Source organism: Triturus cristatus, chromosome 3_2 (assembly GCF_964204655.1).
Source record: "Triturus cristatus chromosome 3_2, aTriCri1.1, whole genome shotgun sequence".
In the NCBI taxonomy this organism is placed as follows: Eukaryota; Metazoa; Chordata; class Amphibia; order Caudata; family Salamandridae; genus Triturus; species Triturus cristatus.
Genome location: NC_140584.1, coordinates 545,565,628 through 545,584,980, shown reverse-complemented (window position 1 = coordinate 545,584,980; position 19,353 = coordinate 545,565,628).

The window sequence follows — 19,353 nt, the reverse complement described above, 5'->3', positions numbered from 1 at the left end:
CACCAGCCGGGTCAACTACAGCACCGCCCTTTACGGAGGAACAACAGCAAAACTGCAGGAGAAGTTGTCCACATCCAGGGTGCATCCGCACACCTCACCTTCAACATCCCCAGCCCCAGCCACATCACCGTCCACCTGAGATAGCTACAATGGCTCACTGTCTGCTGCAGGATCACCTTCAGACTCCTCAATCACACTCAGGAGGCAGTCCACAACCCCAGACCCCAAACCGACCTTGGACGTCTGTCATCCAACACCCCGTTGGCCCAACTCCGTGCAGCCAACCCTGCCCTGGCCACCATTCATCACATCCACAGAACAACTGAATGCAGGAGATAGTTCTCCCACCTCGCCAAACAGACCTGGGACTCCCTCCCCAGGCACCTCCACATGACCCATGACCTCTACGCCTTCATGATCCTCTTCCAAATTGGTCTGTCCGAGCAGTATTGCCAGCCCCCCCTCAGCAGCTTGAGGCCATCACAGGTGAGTATTGGGCTCCATGTCTGTATTTGATGATACATTGTGACCCATGTGTGTCCTTGACCAGACTCATATCCCAGTGTATGGATGGCTGGAGTTAGTTCCACACTCAGGCATACTTTGACATATCCCCACACGTATGTTGTGGACTCATGCTAAATGACTGCAACATAAAATTTCAATTATTCTTTTTTGTATTTTAGGTCTGGTGCGTGATTTGTGCAAATAAAAAGGTGCAATACAGGGACCATAGAATCCAAAGTTCACAGGGGGAGATGGGATCCTGGGCATTTGAAGTCAGCAGAGGCCAGACCACAGTGTTTGGCATCATTGGTCAGACTGTGACCAGCAAGTCCATGTGGCAGATAATGTCAGTCAATGAGGTGATGCTGTCGCACATGAAGGCCAGGTGCCAGGCCAGGTGATCTGGGAGATGTGGATGGGCTGCTTCCTCTTACGGTCTTTTCCGTGGACGACCCATCTTCCTCCAGGGACCCTCAGATGCAGGCCTTGATGATGCTTGGGACGCTCCGTCGGACGAATCCTCCTCCTCCTCCCTCCCTGTGGCTGGTGGTGGTCTTTGCCTGGTGGCACAGGGAGGGTTGCCCATCTTGTCGGCGATCCGACGGAGTGAATGGCTTATGTCCCTTTGCACCGCCAAGAGCTCAACCAGTCTTGCCTCCATCCATCCTTGGTGTTCTTGTTGACTGGCGTGTTGCTCGGCCTGCTGGTTATTCATCTCTGTGATGGTCCCCTTTATCTCTGTGAGGGTCCCCACTACCTGGCTGAACTCCCTGGTGTCAAGCCGGTATGCGTCCATGATGTTGTCTATGTGTGACATACCTGTCCCTTCAGCTGGCTAGTCAGGTTCTCGCCTCCGACTGCCTCCACACCCACCACCCCTGCCCACACGAGCCTGGTCTGCCGTTGTGGGCACATCGGGTCTACGGGACCCCTGAGGGATGGCAGTGGCGGTGTTGTCTGCCTCCTCCTGGGTGCCCGGCGCACCTTGTCCCTCCTGGTCAGACTGGCTCAGTTGTTTACTGCGGGCACGGCTCCTCGGTGTCTCCTGGGATGTGGCAGGAATGGGGGTGGTGGTTGGCACAGATGTTCCTGAACCAGGTGCTGCAGGGGATTGGACAGCAGAGGGTCCAGGTCGGTCAGGGTCATCCGCGGAGTGTTGAGAGGCGTCGCTGCCGGTGGGATCAGGTTCCTCCTGGGACTGTGATTCTTCACCCCCATTGTTGGGGTGAGATTCATCCCATTGCCCTGTGTGTGAAAGACAGACAATGTTAATGCTGTTTCATGCAACATCCATGTTTCATACACATTCAAGTTGGCACTGTTCCTGCAGGTAGTTGAATGTTCCTAGCATTCTCCTCTATGTTCACTTGTGGATGGGTATGTTGCGGGGAACAGATTGATATGTTCTCCTGAGTCTTTGACATGTAGATTGTTGGCTTGGATGCTTCTTCGGCTATGTATTGGTCTTGTTGTGTTACATGTCCATTGTAACAGTGGGTAAATCCATGCCTGTCCCGGGGGTGTCTGCTTGTGTAAGGGGTGTGTGTGACAGGGCCTGCTGGTGGGTGTAGTGTGATTTGGCACTGGGGCTCCCAGGTGATGTAGCTGTCCCCCATGGAGCATGCTGCCATGACAGTGAGTGTGAGTTCCTGTCCTAGATATCTGATCTTGTTGTCTTGGTGTTTGTGTTTGCACTGGTCACAGGAGGGCCTTGTGCTGCCAAGTGTCAGCTATCTTGTCAGTACTTTCCCAGTCCCTGTGCATTGCGCATGGTGCATGGGTATGTACCTGGGCCATATGGGATGAGGGCAATTGTGTCTGATTTGGAGTTCAACAATGCATTTTGTGACACCCACCCTCCCAGCATACCGGACATCCATTCTTGGGTTAGTGCTTTGTGTAGCATGGGACATAGCATGGCCTTGCTTTCTCAATGGGGCATACACATGTTAGTGGCATTAGCGTTGTTTTTTACTGTGTTTCTGGCCGGTGAGGGCTTGGGGGTAGTTGCGTGCATTTTGTGTAGTGGGGGTGTGGATGCCATTACCCCCATGTTACATAAGTTGTTTGTGTACTCACCAGGCTCTGGAACTCCTTGAAGTCCATGTACTCCCACCGGCGGAAGCAAGGAATCACCTTCTCCTCCCAGGGATGGAAATGTACTGGTCTGCGGGGCCCACCACCTCCAGTGATGTTGCTCTGGGCGTCATTCATTTTTCGCTTGACTGACCTCCACAGATCGTACCACCTGGCTTGGCATTCAGTCCTGGTCCAACAGCATTCACCCTATCGACAATCCTCTGCCACAGGCGTGATTTTTCCCCTATGCTGGTCTGTCTGACCAATGTTCCAAACTGCTGTTGCTCGACTCTGATGACTTCATTGACAAGGATCTCCAGCTCCTCCCTTGTGAACTTTGGATTCTTGTCTGTGGGCATGGTGTGGGGTGAGGGTGTGGATGGTTGTGGGTCTGAATCAAATATATTCCAACTTTTATAGGGCGTGGTACAGGGAGTACAATTGATTATATTTTTGCCTCCTGGTGTGACCCCATCCATTACAAACTGAGGTCCATTCTCTGATCTATAGTAATCATAACCCTATTACTGCCACAATAATTCTACCAATCAGGAAATCTTCACCTAAGCCTGTACCTTCTCAGGCCTTATCTACTAATGATGCAGGGCGCAGGTTGGTATGGCGAACTGCGAATACGAATAACATAATGTCTCAAGTGATAAGTAATATTTCTGCCTTGGTGCACAGTTGCAATTGCACGCCACGTGATCCAGCCCTTATTTTAACTGACTTCTCACACCTCATGGACCAGATTAAAATGCTGCTCTCTAGACCCATTGCCCACCGGCCTTGCCATGTTAAATCATGGTCTGATAACGCTTGCAGAGCTGCCAATATCTCTTTACGTAGGGCTTTAATGCAACTTCCTAGAGACCAGCAACTAATTAAAGAATGCAGAAAGTCATATCAGCAGGCTATTAAAAGAAGAAGGTTGGTAATGAAGGAAGAGAAATGCGAGACTATTGTAGTTGCTTGTCACTCTAAAGACCCGCAAGCTTTTTGGAAAGCTGTTCGGCCAGTCTTATCCCCTGATTTGCCAACTGACAATGTAACTGTTCATGTCTCGGCAGAGGCATGGCTGGCACATTACGTTGGGCTGTACTCCTCAGATTGTAGGGCTGTTGATGCCCCAGCACAGATGGCCACACTGAGTTCTATTCTCGTGTTTAATGAAGAGGAGGTATTCAAAGCAATTGCTAACAGTAAAGGCTAAAAGGCCCCAGGGCCGAATGGCATCCCACTTGATTTATCTAAGGAAGACCCTGTGTTTTGGACCTCGGTCCTCACCTCAGTTTTTAATTCTGTTTGCAGTGAGGGGGTGCCAAAGTCATGGCGTTCATCTGTAATAGTGCCTGTTTTAAAAAAAGGAAATCTGCAGGACGTAAAGTGCTATCGGCCAATATCCCTTTTGGATTCTTCTGTTAAAATCATAGGTAGAGTCGTCTTGGATCGTTTATTGGATTGGATCAATGCCAAGAGCATCCTTGCCCCTAGTCAATATGGGTCTAGGAAGGGGCTTGGAACAATTGAACAGTGTTTGAATCTCCACCTCATTTTGGCAAAATACAAATATGCAAAGGGCACTCCCATTCAATTGGCCTTTAGGGACTTGACTAGCGCTTTTGATTATGTTTCTCGCTCAAAGTTGTGGGACATAATGACAAACATAGGTGTTGATGCAGGTTTGATTACAGTTTTATGGCACTTACATCATGACCTTTCCGTCTCTGTCAGGTATGGTGGTGCTGGTGAATGTACAGAGTAATTCAGCATTGAACGTAGGGTGCGTCAGGGCTGCGTCCTTGCCCCAATCCTCTTCCTTCTCTACACAAATGACCTGGAGAAGACTCTAGTTTCCATCGGGGCTAATGTCCCATGTGTAGAAAATAAGGCGGTGCCAACTTTGATTTATGCTGACGACGCAGTCCTTTTGGCGAGGACTGCGAATGGTCTTAAAAAACGAATCGGCAGCTATGTCAACTTTAAGAAGGATTTGGATTCGGAGCCAAATTATAAGAAAACTTTTACGATGATTTGTGGTCCCAAAAACACCAAAATTCGCAGTTTAAACATTGAGGGAAAATCCCCAGTAAGGGTCAGCACGTTTCCATACTTAGGTTTGGAGTTTGATGAAAGCTGCCAGTGGATTACCAGTGTAAAAAATAGAGTAACTCGATACACCCAAGCTATTGGTACGACATTCTCGCTTGCAATGTCTATTGGAAAAAAGCCCATTGCTCCTATACTAAAAATTTATAACCAAAAATGTCTGCCAATTTTAACATATGGTATGGGTATCTGGGGATATAGGGATGCTTATGCACTCAGCTAGAGAAAAATAGATTTTGCCGCAGAGTCCTAGGGGTTCCTCCTTCATCACCGCATTTTTCTCTCCATTTGGAGCTGGGTTTGGACCATGTTCAAGACACAATTAATGCTGCATGGTGTTCAATTTGGTCTAATAAAGAAGCCGATTTTAATCGGACTGTTATTAGAGAGTGTTTAGGTTGCGCTCACGCTTTGTCTATGCCTTGGCTCCATTATATTAAAACTTGCTTTCTGAAATTAGGCTGCATTTCCTTGTTTGAGTGCCCAGAGTTAATAGGAAAAGGAGATAGAAAGTGGGTCAAGGACAGATTTTGCAAGCATAGACGATCGGCTAGGGAACTCTCTGAAGTGATCAAACCCTCAGTGAGAGAATACTGTATTATCCAAACAAACCCATTGATTGCTCCGTATTTATTATACGTGACCAATGTCTATGAAAGAAACCTGCTGACAAGGTTTAGGCTGGGGTCGTTTCGTTGGATGATTTGCTTCCCCTTAGGCCAGTACACCCAAGAAACAATTGCAATATGCCCTTGTGATGAACAATCAAGTCAAACTATTTTGCACTTGTAAATTTTATCTCCCCTACACCAGGAAGTTTTTACTTCCGCTATTGCGGAGTCATAAATTCTCTAAGTGCATAGCAGCCTTGTATTATCTTCAGCAACATATTGATTGTAATGTTTGCTTTGCAGTCGCAAGCTTCTTAAAATGTACCCTATCCAAGTGTCAAGAATTCCTGTCATGCGAGGGGAGGAAAACGGTAACCAGCGACACCGGACTACATCTCCCAGGATGCTTAGCGGTTGAGAGGTTATGTAAACAGGAGAGCTGTTACATAACTCAAGGAAAACACGCCCTTATGTAAACAGGAGAGCTGTTACATAACTCAAGGAAAACACGCCCTTATGTAAACAGGAGAGCTGTTACATAACTCAAGGAAAACACGCCCTTATGTAAACAGGAGAGCTGTTACATAACTCAAGGAAAACACGCCCTATAAAGGGAGGAACCGGGAGGTACAACGCTGTCGGATATTGTGTTTACACCGACGTACCTGCTTAGTGAAGAGCAGTGTTCCGGAGTGGTGCTCCAGTAAGGCAAGAACGGAGGTAGGTCGAGTCGTTACTCCCTGGGCCGTGTCTTGCCCCATCGTCACCTGTGAAGGACCCGGAAGCTCTACCGGATAACCATTGAGCTTCGCTTTTTGACTCGGCTGAGTCAAAGCGCAGTGGCGCTTTTGCTGGTTGGAGTCGTAACTCCCAGCTCGACCAGATATACAGGGACTGCCAGCTGTAACGCACACCAGGAGGTGTTTGCCGCGTTACAGACTCGGAAGTCCACAGGATCGATCGAGCGGCTGCTCTCGGTTCAGTCTTCTTTGCTTGTGATTGGGGTATCGGTGACGCATCACCAGGAGGTGACTCCGCGTCCCGGTGCAGTCTGAGGAAAAGGTTGAGCGGCTGCTCCCTTCAGGTAGAGACCCCGGCTGGGTGTTTCCCTGACTCCTCGATTCTCCCCAACACTCTTCGTGCCCCCTCACAGCCTACCGATTGGCATTGTCGGCCATTTCATTTCTGCCCTCTGTTGGCATACGCCGGGATCGGCGTATATGCAGAGGACGGTTAGGACCATCCGTGCTGTGGGCTGGTAACGTACTTAGCCTGGAGGATTCCAGTGACTATAACCTTTGTTTATTCCTTGTATTATTTTTACCTTCATTAAAATAACTAAACCTTCACAAGTGGTTGCGTTCTCATTATCGTGTCTGTTAAACGATCCTGAGACGTTCAGGGCGTTACAAAATATCTGACCTTAATAACACTAACTGTCTCCCGGTCCATAACAGACATGGCAACACTTGATGATGTGCTGGCTGCTTTAGCGACCGTGCAAATTGAATTGGCTGCCTCCAGGCAAGAAACAGCCGATGTAAAAGCCAGACTGGATGCTATCCAATTGGACCCGCTCACGCCCAGCACCTCCCTCACGAACCAGACCCCTGCGGTAGTAGTGGAAATGCCGGTAGCCGTCCCCTTGGCAACACCAGAGAGGTACAGTGGGGATCCTAACACAGTGCAGGTATTCCTCACACAAGTGGCGCTACATTTATCGTGCAAACCAAGGGGACACGAGTCAGGCTCGTGTGGCTTTCCTTATATCCTATTTGGCTGGAAAGCGGCACAATGGGCCGTACCTCTGGTGAGCAGGGACGACCCCATCTTATGTGATTGGGGTGCTTTTCGCGAGGAATTCCTGAAGGTCTTCGACAGAAGGGCTGACTCGTACACGGCAGACTGTGAAATGCTTGAGTTGAGACAGGGATCCAACGACCTGGTTGGTGCAGTATCTCAACGCGTTCCGAAGGCTGGTTGCGGAAACCAAGTGGCCTGTTGCTAAACAGACGGCGCTCTTCCATCACGGGCTGTGCGATGAGCTCAAGGACGCCGTGGCTCATATTGACCCACAACCCAAGACATGTGAGGGCCTTATCAACCTGGTATTACGGCTGGAACATAGGCTAAGTGAAAGAAAGGGGGATCATGGGAGAAAAGGAAAATCCCTTCCATCCTATGTGACAGTGGGAAGTCCTGAAACTTCCACCGCATCCAAGGGAGAACCCATGGACATCGGCGCAATACGAGCGAGCCTCACAGCCACGGAGAAAGAGTCACGCCGTAAACAAGGATTGTGCCTATATTGTGGCAAAAAAGGCCACTACGTACGTGAATGCCCTGCCAAACCGAAGACGTCACGTTATCGGGCCAACCGGTCGGTAACAGTCGTGGTGGACGTATCGGCGGAAAACTAGAGGACTCCCAGACCAAAGAAGGGGCATCTCGGAGTCACTCATCCATCCCTTCACTTTCCAACTCGGTCACTAAGGGACAACGACACCTGTTTCTCACGGTGCACGTGGGAGTGCATGACCAGTGGATACCCGTTGTGGCCATGGTGGATTCAGGGGCCACTGGCATGTTTATGGACCACAACGAGGCATGCAGGCTAGGGCTAGTGCTTCTTCCCAAAGCTGTACCCGAAGACGTCTATGCTGTAGACGGAAGGCGATTGGTGACGGGGCCCATCGGGCAGCACACGGGGGTCCTTCCGATGAGATGTGGGAGGAACCATTTGGAACAAATCGATTTTAACATCATCCGAGCGCCCCAATATGGCGTCATATTGGGATTGCCGTGGCTACAGAAACACAACCCCTCTGTGGATTGGCCAACACATCGCATCGAACTGACGTCACCGTATTGCATCCTGCATTGTGGAATAAGAACAGAATCCCTTGACGCAGATGAGAGCGGGAGTCAGATGGTGGCTACAGCGGCAGAAAAAGATGTGGCTCTCCCCCAGGCTTATCACAGTTTTGAGGATGTATTTGATGAGGTGAAGGCGGAAGTGCTACCACCACATAGACAGTTTGACTGCCAGATCGACCTGGTGCCAGGGGCCAGCGTTCCCAGCGGCAGGCTGTATGCCCTGACGGAGCCTGAAAACGTGCATCTCCGGGGGTACCTGGATAAACTCCTCAAGCTAGGATTCATCCGCCCGTCCAAGTCTCCGGCCGCCTCGCCACTCTTCTTCATCCCGAAGGCTAATGGGGAGCTGAGAGCCTGTGTGGACTTTAGGGCATTGAATGCGATAACCGTAAAGAATCGGTACCCCTTGCCTCTCATCAGTGTACTTCTGGAACAGGTCAAGAAAGCTCGTATCTACACCAAGTTGGATTTGAAAGGGGCATACCATCTGGTGCGCATGAGGGACGGAGACGAGTGGAAGACCGCCTTTAAGACCAGGTTCGGCCTTTTTGAGTACCTCGTCATGCCGTTCGGTCTGTGCAACGCCCCGGCAGCCTTTCAGTACTTTTTGAATGAGGTATTCAGAGAGGAGTTGGATATCTACGTGGTCGTATCTATCGACGACATCCTCATCTATTCGTCCAGTGTGGAGGAGCACGTACACCACGTCAAAGCTGTGCTCCAAAAGCTGAGGGAAAACATGCTGTTTTGTAAACTCAGCAAGTGTGACTTCCACGTCACATCCGTGGAATTCCTCGGAGTGATGCTGAGTCCAGAGGGACAGGAGATGGCAGAACGAAAGATCAAGGCGGTGAAAGAATGGCCGGTGCCCCAAAGCGTGAAGGACGTCCAAAGTTTCATTGGCTTAGCCAACTTTTACAGGCGGTTTATAGATGGATTTTCAGGATTGGTGGCCCCAATCACACAGCTACTGAGGAAGTCCAAGGAGTTTGTCTGGTCCCCTGAAGCGAACAAAGCCTTTGAGGCCCTGAAAAGCGCCTTTGGTAAGGCGCCGGTGTTGGCTCACCCCGATCCGGATCTCCCCTACGTGGTGGAAGCGGACGCATCGGATGTGGCGCTGGGGGCTATCTTGTCCCAACGCAACCACGACACAGGGGTGCTTCATCCCGTTGCGTACATGTCCCGCAAACTCAACGACACCGAACGCAACTACCATATTGCGGAGAAGGAGCTTCTCGCAATCAAGGACGCCTTCACCGAATGGAGGCATTGGTTGATGGGGGCAAGACATGTGGTATCGGTGTACACGGACCATCGGAACCTACAGTTCATGACGGCCACAAGACACCTTTCTCCCAGACAGCTGCGGTGGATGATCTTCTTTGCGGGGTTCAACTTCCGCATCACATATCGGCCGGGGACGGAAAACCGGAAGGCGGACGCCCTGTCCCGTCAATCTGCAGTTAAGGAACCATTGCCTGCGACCGAGCATTCCATCATTTCCCCGAGGATGGTATTGGGGGTTATCCAACCGGATACTTTCCTGAGGGGAATAAAGAGAGGGATCAGGTCATTCGCATGGCGGAGGTGGCTCCTCAGTCACAGAGAATGGCAGCTGAAGGACGGGATACCCCTGAAGGGCAGGTGCCTATTGATACCCACGCCTCGGCTAAGGAAACAAGCATTCATCTGGTGCCATGACTCTCCATGCGCAGGTCATTTGGGCTTTGAAAAAACGGTGGCTAGCATGGGACGGCATTTCTGGTGGCCAACCATGAGAGTGGATGTCAGGAGGTGGGGACAGGAGTGTCCTACGTGTGCTACCATGAAGGCCGACCATGGCCGAACCCAAGGGCTCTTACATCCACTTCCGACCCCGGATAGACCATGGGATAGCATATCACTGGACTACGTGGTGGGCCTACCGGTAGACCAGGGGATGACGGCAATACTGGTGGTGGTGGATTACTTGACGAAAATGGGGCACTTCATCCCCTGCAAGAGAGTCCCTACGGCCGGGGAATTGGCGTCACTACTCCTCAAGAATGTGGTACGACTGCATGGATTACCTGGGGTGATCGTGTCGGACCGGGGGTCGCAGTTTACTGCGCAATTCTGGAAGACTTGGTGCACTGCGCTGCATGTTAAGACCGCCCTGTCCACCAGCTACCACCCTCAAACGGACGGCCAAACCGAGTGCCTGAACCAAACGCTCAAACAGTATCTGCGATGTTTTGTGGACCAGGGCAGGGAAGAATGGGTCGACTTGCTATGGGTTGCAGAGATAGCCTATAACAACGCCACTCACAGCTCCACACAGTCATCTTCGTTCTATAGCAACTATGGCCAACATCCCAGGTTCTTGCCATTTCTACATCCGTTCAGAGAGGACAGGATTCCCGCCACAGCGGACAGGGTGGCACACATAAAAGACACGTTGATGCGCTCAAGGGCGGTCCTAATAGAGGCCAAGAGAAGATACAAGGCTGCGGCAGACAGGAAGAGAAGGCCTGGGCCACTGTACCGCACTGGAGACTACGTCTGGATATCCACAAGAAACATGAGGTTTCGAAAGAACAGTGTGTTCCATCCCAAGTACATGGGCCCCTATCGAATTACCAAGTGTATGGGTCCCGTGAACGTGAAGGTGTGCTTGCCCCAGTCATTGCGGATACACCCTGTCTTTCATGTATCATTGCTCAAACCAGCACCCTCCAAGCCGTCTGGGACACCTAGGCCGGTATGCGTGGAGTCGGAGGTGGAGTATGAAGTGTCGGGCATACGGGCGTCCAAATGGCGCAGGGGGAAGCTGTGGTACCTGGTTGCGTGGAAAGGCTATGGCCCGGAGGAGCAGTCATGGGAACCGGCTGAAGGGGTTCATGCTCCGCGCTTGGTCTCCTTGTTCCATCGGCGTTTTCCTGCCAGCGCTGGACCCGTGGGGAGCCGCTGAGAGGGAGGATGTACTGTCAAGAATTCCTGTCATGCGAGGGGAGGAAAACGGTAACCAGCGACACCGGACTACATCTCCCAGGATGCTTAGCGGTTGAGAGGTTATGTAAACAGGAGAGCTGTTACATAACTCAAGGAAAACACGCCCTTATGTAAACAGGAGAGCTGTTACATAACTCAAGGAAAACACGCCCTTATGTAAACAGGAGAGCTGTTACATAACTCAAGGAAAACACGCCCTTATGTAAACAGGAGAGCTGTTACATAACTCAAGGAAAACACGCCCTTATGTAAACAGGAGAGCTGTTACATAACTCAAGGAAAACACGCCCTATAAAGGGAGGAACCGGGAGGTACAACGCTGTCGGATATTGTGTTTACACCGACGTACCTGCTTAGTGAAGAGCAGTGTTCCGGAGTGGTGCTCCAGTAAGGCAAGAACGGAGGTAGGTCGAGTCGTTACTAGGCCTGGGCGAAGCACTACGCTACGCTCGCGTAGTTTGCGAAGTACGCGCTACTTCGCACTACGCGAACTGCACGTAGCACAGTGCGAACACGCGTAGCGTAGTGTTGCGTAGTGCTGCGGTCATTTTTTGCTTGCTCGCGGTCCTCAACGTCAAGTTGGCGACCGCGAGCAAGCAAAATGACATCCTGGCGAGACTTTTTCCTTGTTCGCGATCGCGAGCATGGAAAATAAACCTCCCGGCGAGATTCCCAACGCGAGAAGGCCAGGTTTCTCATTGCGAGGGGTCGCGTATGCTCGCGACCGCTCGCGATGAGAAACTACCAGTTCGCGTTGAGAAAGCTGCAGCTCGAGGAAAAATCTACTCGAGCAGCAGAAAACTACAGCTCGCACTGTGCAAGATGCCATTTTCAATGATTGCACAGTGCCGGTTGCTTGTCCGCACTGTGCAATCATTGAAAACAACATCTTGCACAGTGCGAACATGTTACTTCGCAGTTCGCGAAGTGCTACGCGTAGCTCGCGTAGTGCGAACTTCACTTTGCGTAGCTTCGCGAAGTGCTACTTCGCGAACTACGCCCACCCTTAGTCGTTACTCCCTGGGCCGTGTCTTGCCCCATCGTCACCTGTGAAGGACCCGGAAGCTCTACCGGATAACCATTGAGCTTCGCTTTTTGACTCGGCTGAGTCAAAGCGCAGTGGCGCTTTTGCTGGTTGGAGTCGTAACTCCCAGCTCGACCAGAGATACAGGGACTGCCAGCTGTAACGCACACCAGGAGGTGTTTGCCGCGTTACAGACTCGGAAGTCCACAGGATCGATCGAGCGGCTGCTCTCGGTTCAGTCTTCTTTGCTTGTGATTGGGGTATCGGTGACGCATCACCAGGAGGTGACTCCGCGTCCCGGTGCAGTCTGAGGAAGAGGTTGAGCGGCTGCTCCCTTCAGGTAGAGACCCCGGCTGGGTGTTTCCCTGACTCCTCGATTCTCCCCAACACTCTTCGTGCCCCCTCACAGCCTACCGATTGGCATTGTCGGCCATTTCATTTCTGCCCTCTGTTGGCATACGCCGGGATCGGCGTATATGCAGAGGACGGTTAGGACCATCCGTGCTGTGGGCTGGTAACGTACTTAGCCTGGAGGATTCCAGTGACTATAACCTTTGTTTATTCCTTGTATTATTTTTGCCTTCATTAAAATAACTAAACCTTCACAAGTGGTTGCGTTCTCATTATCGTGTCTGTTAAACGATCCTGAGACGTTCAGGGCGTTACACCAAGAGACGGAGTATGTTGTTCTGAAAAAAAGCACCTGATGAAATGTTCTTAATTATACCATTTAAAATGTCTTTGTAATGTATTTTTAAATGCACCTTAGTGATCTTAAACTTTTTTAATTGTTTTTACAGAGCATACAAGCTCTACACTTGATATCAATCTAGATCTTTGCTGTTTCTTCCAGATTTAATAATGTTGCACTGTCACTTTAATTGCTATTTGATTAGTTTTAAGTCTTGATAATTGACGTAAACTAACCTATGGTGTTTTTAATTTTAAATTGATATGGCTTCTATTTCCTTTTTTATTATTGTGTGCATCTTATATGATCTATCTTTGGAAGATCGAATAAAGACAATTTGATTGATTGATTGATTGAGCTAATTAATAACATTCCAATCATCAAATACATGTTTGATATACATTTCTGGACCACAATCTTATGTGATCTTGGCAATCAAGTTCTCCTTCATTTTGAATCTATTCTATCCACCATGGCCTCCATGATAGCATGACTTTGGGTTTTATTTTCATAGACATTCTCCCTCTTCATGTCTTTCACTAATTTACGGCAAGTTTGCATATTCCCTGACTATGAACTGGTGAATGATTCATTTAGTTTGGTGTTGCTGACTTTCTCCACATTACTATTCTTTTTTCTTTTTCTTTAACTTCTATATTCATATAGCAAGAGGGTTTAACCATTGACTATGTGTTTGTTTTAACCGAGACTCAGTGTACATATCTTTTTATTTATTTCCATATTTAATGTTAGGCATAGGGTTTATTGTAGCTTCCTGGTGAAGATCCATCACTAAATCAAAATCCACTCAATTGTACTTTTCGATTTATTGTATTTTTCATTTATCATTTGTTTATCATTACTTTCACAACATTGTTATTAGTTTACTTCATGATTGATTGTACAATTTTTCCTACATGAACCATATGTATAAAATATATGGCTTTGTTTGTTGGATGCATTTATCATTGTTATTATTGTCGGTAATGTTGGGATGTAATTGCCTCATATATGTCTTTCTAAGAAGTATCACAGAACCTACAATGGTCATTTTAAACAATTTTGTATGAATAAAATGATTTTTTATTGATAACTGTTGTACACTGAGTTTGTAAACATCATGTTACTAAACAAAAAGGTCTTATATATTTAATAGACCCACAGTTGCCTAGAGAATTTTTCTTCAATAATTATATTTTCCCTGCCAGGGGAACTTATATCAGAAGCAGGCGGTCCTCGTATCTATAGTATAGCAATAACAGTAGCTACAGCAAAAGTAAGCTCATTGGGATCATTGTCATTCTGATGCTAAATCCATCAGCAATCATAATAACACACACATATGTATAAACACAAAGTAATCCTTTATTGGCAAGAACTACAATACAAATGCACAAGTTTGCCACAAGATTTTTTCCTCCCTCAGCTCCTCCTTCCTTTCTTTTCCTTCTTCCAGGCCCACTCTCCCTCCCCCTTCTTCCCCTCTTCTCTGCCAAGGTCATAGACTGAGCTTGCTCTGTGCGCTGGGTCTATCATGGCAATCTGAATGCTCTGCGGTCTCTGTTGAGATCTGCTAGGGCAATTCCTTGAGTTGAGTGGGGTCTTTAGAGCAGTCTTGTGGGCTAGGGGAGCTCCCGGAAGTACCAGAGTGCATAGGTTGAACCACCCGGGAATATATGCATAACATGGGTGGGCGCGAGTTCTGTTGCATTTCACACTCCTGTTAGATCATTTTCTAATGTTAGAATATGCACTCATGTTAGAACAGGAGGCTGTTGTGTCTGCAATGCATTTTGAGTGTCCTTGAAGCAGTGTTCCTGAGGAGTCAACATGGTGCGAACGAAGACAGGTACTTTCAGCAATACCAGTAGCTACCACAGAGGTCATCTTCTTGGGATCATTGCGCTCATATGAAATGAATGTAAACTAATGTTTTTTTGGTAAGAACTATAGTACAAATGCAAAAGTTTGGCACAAGCCTTTACCCTCCCTCACCTCCTCCTTCCACTTCTTTTCCTTCTGCCAGGCCCACTCTCCTTCCCCCGTCTTCTCCCCAACTCTGCTGAGGTTGTAGACTGAGCTGGCTGTGTGTGCCATGTCTATCATGGTGGTCTGTGTGTGCTGCGGTCTCTGTTGAGAGGCCTCTAGGGCATTTCCTTAAGCCAGGTGGGGTCTCTAGAGTGGTCTCTGAGGCTAAGAGGTCCCAGAAGTACCAGTTTGAGTTGGTTGAATCTCTCGTGGATATATGCATATATGTGATGCCTCTCAGAGCTGTCTGTGTGTGACAACATCTCAGTAAAGTGTCAAACTCGTGCTAAGATCTCTTGACATTCTCTTTGTGCAGAGGTCTCTTGATGTGTGTGTTTCTGTGGGTCAGGGACCAGGTCACCACTACTACACCTGGTTGCAGAACTCCGTGGAATTTGGCAGAGTTTTTCAGCATCTCGCTGCATTTCGCAGAGTGAAACTCCGCGAGCTCTGCCCAGGCCTATTATTGATTATGTTTCTAGCAAAAGAAAATCTTTACATAATAGCACACTCAATTACTAACCACCATTAACAAATAGGAACATCAATATTAGTCTTCCAAATAAAATGCTACGATACATGATTTGGTTGCAGCCAAATTCCACTTTAATAATATTTCCTCTGAGGAAGCCTCCTCATATTTACTAAGTAAGGGTGCTTATTATTACGGTGGTCATCATAAATCGGGTAGACTTCTAACCAATTGTTTCAAAATATGAAAAGAAGAATCTTTGCAATCCATCTCTGGTAACCATATCATTAAAGATTGTGATTTTCTTAATAAATTCATATCTTTTGATAAAACACTTCATACATGCCCCAGTACTGCACCCTACAGGATCTGATATTGATTATTTTCTTCAAACTCCCAGCAAACCACCTACTTCTATGCCCGACTTATCAAGTTTGGAACAGGATATTTCCCTTTCTGAATTAAAGAAAGGCAACACTTGTGGACCTTATGGTTTTACTGTAGAATTGTATTCTCACTTCACTACCACATTACTACCCAAATTGTTGCCCTTATTTTCTTCCTTTTCATCTAACACTATCACAGGTACCTTTTTAGAAGCCGTTATCTGCCTTATTCTGAAAAAGGGTAAAGATCTTACTTCATGTAAACATTATTGTCCTATTTTCTTAGTCAATGTGTACTATAAGATTTTTGCTAAAATTCTTGTTTCACAGCTAGAATCTTTTTACCCAAATGATTGGACCAAAACAGGCTGGTTTTATTTTGGGTCGCATGGGTCCTGACAATACAGGACTATATTTTCACGTCTTAGCTGAAGCCTCTAGTCTTAATTACCCTCTTGCTGCCATTACTATAGATGCAGAAAATGCCTTCAGTAAACTTAATTGGTCCTTTATGTTTAAAGTTTTACAATGGTTTGGATTTGGACATAATATTCTTTCCCTAATATACACTCAATACGAATCTCCAAAAGCTTCTTTTATGGTTAATAGATTAACTTCTGCATACTTTATACATGAAAGAGGTGTCTGGCAGGGTTGTCTCCTTTCACCTCTCTTATGTATACTGGCATTGGAACCACTTCCTTTGAAAATTCAACAAAACTCACTGATCTCTGGTTTCCAATGTCAGTCTGATCATTTAAATGTATCTGCATATCCTGATGATATTCTATTTTTTATTTCTAATCCTGAGTCCTCTTTACCAGTTCTTTCTCAAGAATATTTTTCTTACTCAAATGTCTCAGGTTCTACATTTAATTTTGATAAAACTAAAATTCTACCATTGAATACATTTTGTACTAAACAATTATTTATCTTGTCGGGTTTTATCTGGGCTCCTATCAAAATCAAACATTTAGTACTTTGGTTTACCAATTCTATCACTTCTTCTGTTTCGCTTAACCCTTACGGACCTCCTTCTTTAACTTAACTCTCTTCTTACCAAATGGACCCTCTTTTCCTTTCTTGGTGGAGTTGTTTAGATTCTACTAAGATGATGATCACCCCATTGCCCTTTTTCTTTAGCCAGGATTCCAGTGCATATTCCTCAAACATATTTTAGAAAAATGAACTAATTTTTATCCAAGTTGTTATGGAATAAAAATAAATCTTGTATCTCTTTATTTAAACTCTGACGCAGTAGTTGTAATGGTAGGGGTGAACTCTCCTGACTTCCAGCAGTATCAGAAGGCTTTCTCTCTTCATCAAGCTTCTTTTTTGGATACTCAACAGCTCTTCCCCTTTCTTACCACTTTGGTTAACTATAGAACAATCTCTTATTTCTCCTTTTTCATTTCAGGAATATCTTGCCCAATCCTCCCAACCTACTCATTTATTTTATTCAATTTTTCAAAATTTGTGTCAAATACTTCCTTCCTACTTTCCTTTTGCTTCATTAAATTTTGTCATCTTTTTCCAGTTGCCCATATGATATATTAAGGTAAACCAACTTAATAATAGACCCCTTTTCTGGAAAGCACGGAAACATAAGGGAATAGATTATTGATTTCTTTGATAGTAACACTGCCCTCTCTTTTCCTCAATTCCAATTAAAATGTAATTACCCTAAATCCTTTCAGTCTAAAGTTTTTATTTTATTCTACCTATTCTTAGACATTCTTATAACTTTATCTGGAAAACTTCTCCTGAAGACCCTTTAACTCATTCTTTGCTTCAAATTTTGACCAGTAGACCTAAGGCCTCCCTCATCGATAAATTCTTATTCTCTTTCCCACCTTTAAGATTACATTTTCATTAGAATCTTTGTGGGAGACAACTTAAGGCACATGTGACAAACTTCTCTCTGGGACAAAATATTTCTTAAAATCCACAAAACCTCTCCAATGGCTACTCTTACACAGTCACTATTTTCTGTTTATAATAGACTTTATCTTACTCGACAATCCAAGTCTAATTTTTTTAGGGCAGATGATTCCAAATGTTGGTCCTGTTAATTTTCAAGCAGGGACCCAAAGCACATGTTATTTTTATGCCCCAAGACTTTACTTTTTTGACATAGGGTTTAGAAACAAATCGACCGGATTTTTTGAACTTCCATTCCATTTAGTTTTGCCTCTCTTTTTCTTGGTAGCATTCATGGTAATTGCCAGTCTAATTTTTCCAATAAAAATCTGATAGGCCTTTTACTCGCCATTGCTTTTCAACAGATTACTCGTAATTGGAAGTGCACATCTAGCATATCGTATAAAGCCGTGGTATGCAGTATGTCATCACCATAGACTGGGTCAGATGTTACTCTGAAACTTTCCTTTTGTTGCATACAAGTGATTTAATATAGTTACCCCTTACCATTATGTGATCGCTCTGGTCTAATGTTTATTCGGTTGGTGTTATTTATCTAAATTGTTAGCTATGCTGACCTCTTTCAAATTTGGTTCAAGTGGTACCGTTGTCTTTTTCTTCCTTCCCTTACCCCTCCCCTGCCATGCTCTTTCTATAAAATTCATAAAATCCTTAAAAATAAGCTTGTATTATACAATAAATTAGCATCCTTTTCTGTATTATAATGAGTGCACCTGTGAATGAATGTAACAAAACACAGTAGATAAAACCATATTGTGAGAAGATAAAAATACAAAATGTTCAATATTCAGAGAGAGGAGGAATATCAGCAAAATAAACATAGGCTGAAAACATGAACAGTTGCTCTGCTAAATACATACTCAAAGTAACACCATCATCCCAAATGTACAGCTAACTTTTCATCCATATTCAATCCTTGTGGGTATTGTGCAATAAACCCAATGATGTAGGGGGATTCTAACCTCCTGATCGCTAGAACTCTGTCACCCCCCCCCACAGGATATTTGGGGCAGCCTGGTCAAAAGCAAAGAATAGTATACAGAATGCCCTGCCCATGTGGAATTCCTTGAAATGTCGCACCAGAGGGTATTGTTTTTCCTTGTGTACAATAGCCCTCATATGGTCCAAAATAAGTTTTCTGTCTCTGTGTATCGGGCTCCCAATATAGTAATGATTGCACAGGCATTTCAGGGCATAGATACAGAATTCAGAATTGCATGACCGGCCTTTGGAGATCGGGAACTTGTGGGAGGAGCTGAATATCACAAATGAGTGTATATTGATGCTTGATTTGAAGGTTTTGCAATTCCTGCACGTCACAAATCCTGCACTCTGAATGCTACCCTGACTTCACATTGACTGGTAATCATATTATTGCAAAGTATATCTTTCTGGGATTTACTGCATCGGTAGGTGATCTGGGGATCAGTGGCCAAAAGTTTAGAGATGCTGCCATCCGTGTAGGGCACCTAACACTGTTTGTTAAGCACTTTTTTAAATCATTGGCTTTTTTTTACTAAATGTGGTGATGATGATGAACCTGGTGGGTTCTGTCTCATCCGTGATTTTTTCTTTTGAGACAAGGAGAGCTTCCCTCTTCAGTTTATTTAATTTAATGTCTGTAGCTTTAGTATGTC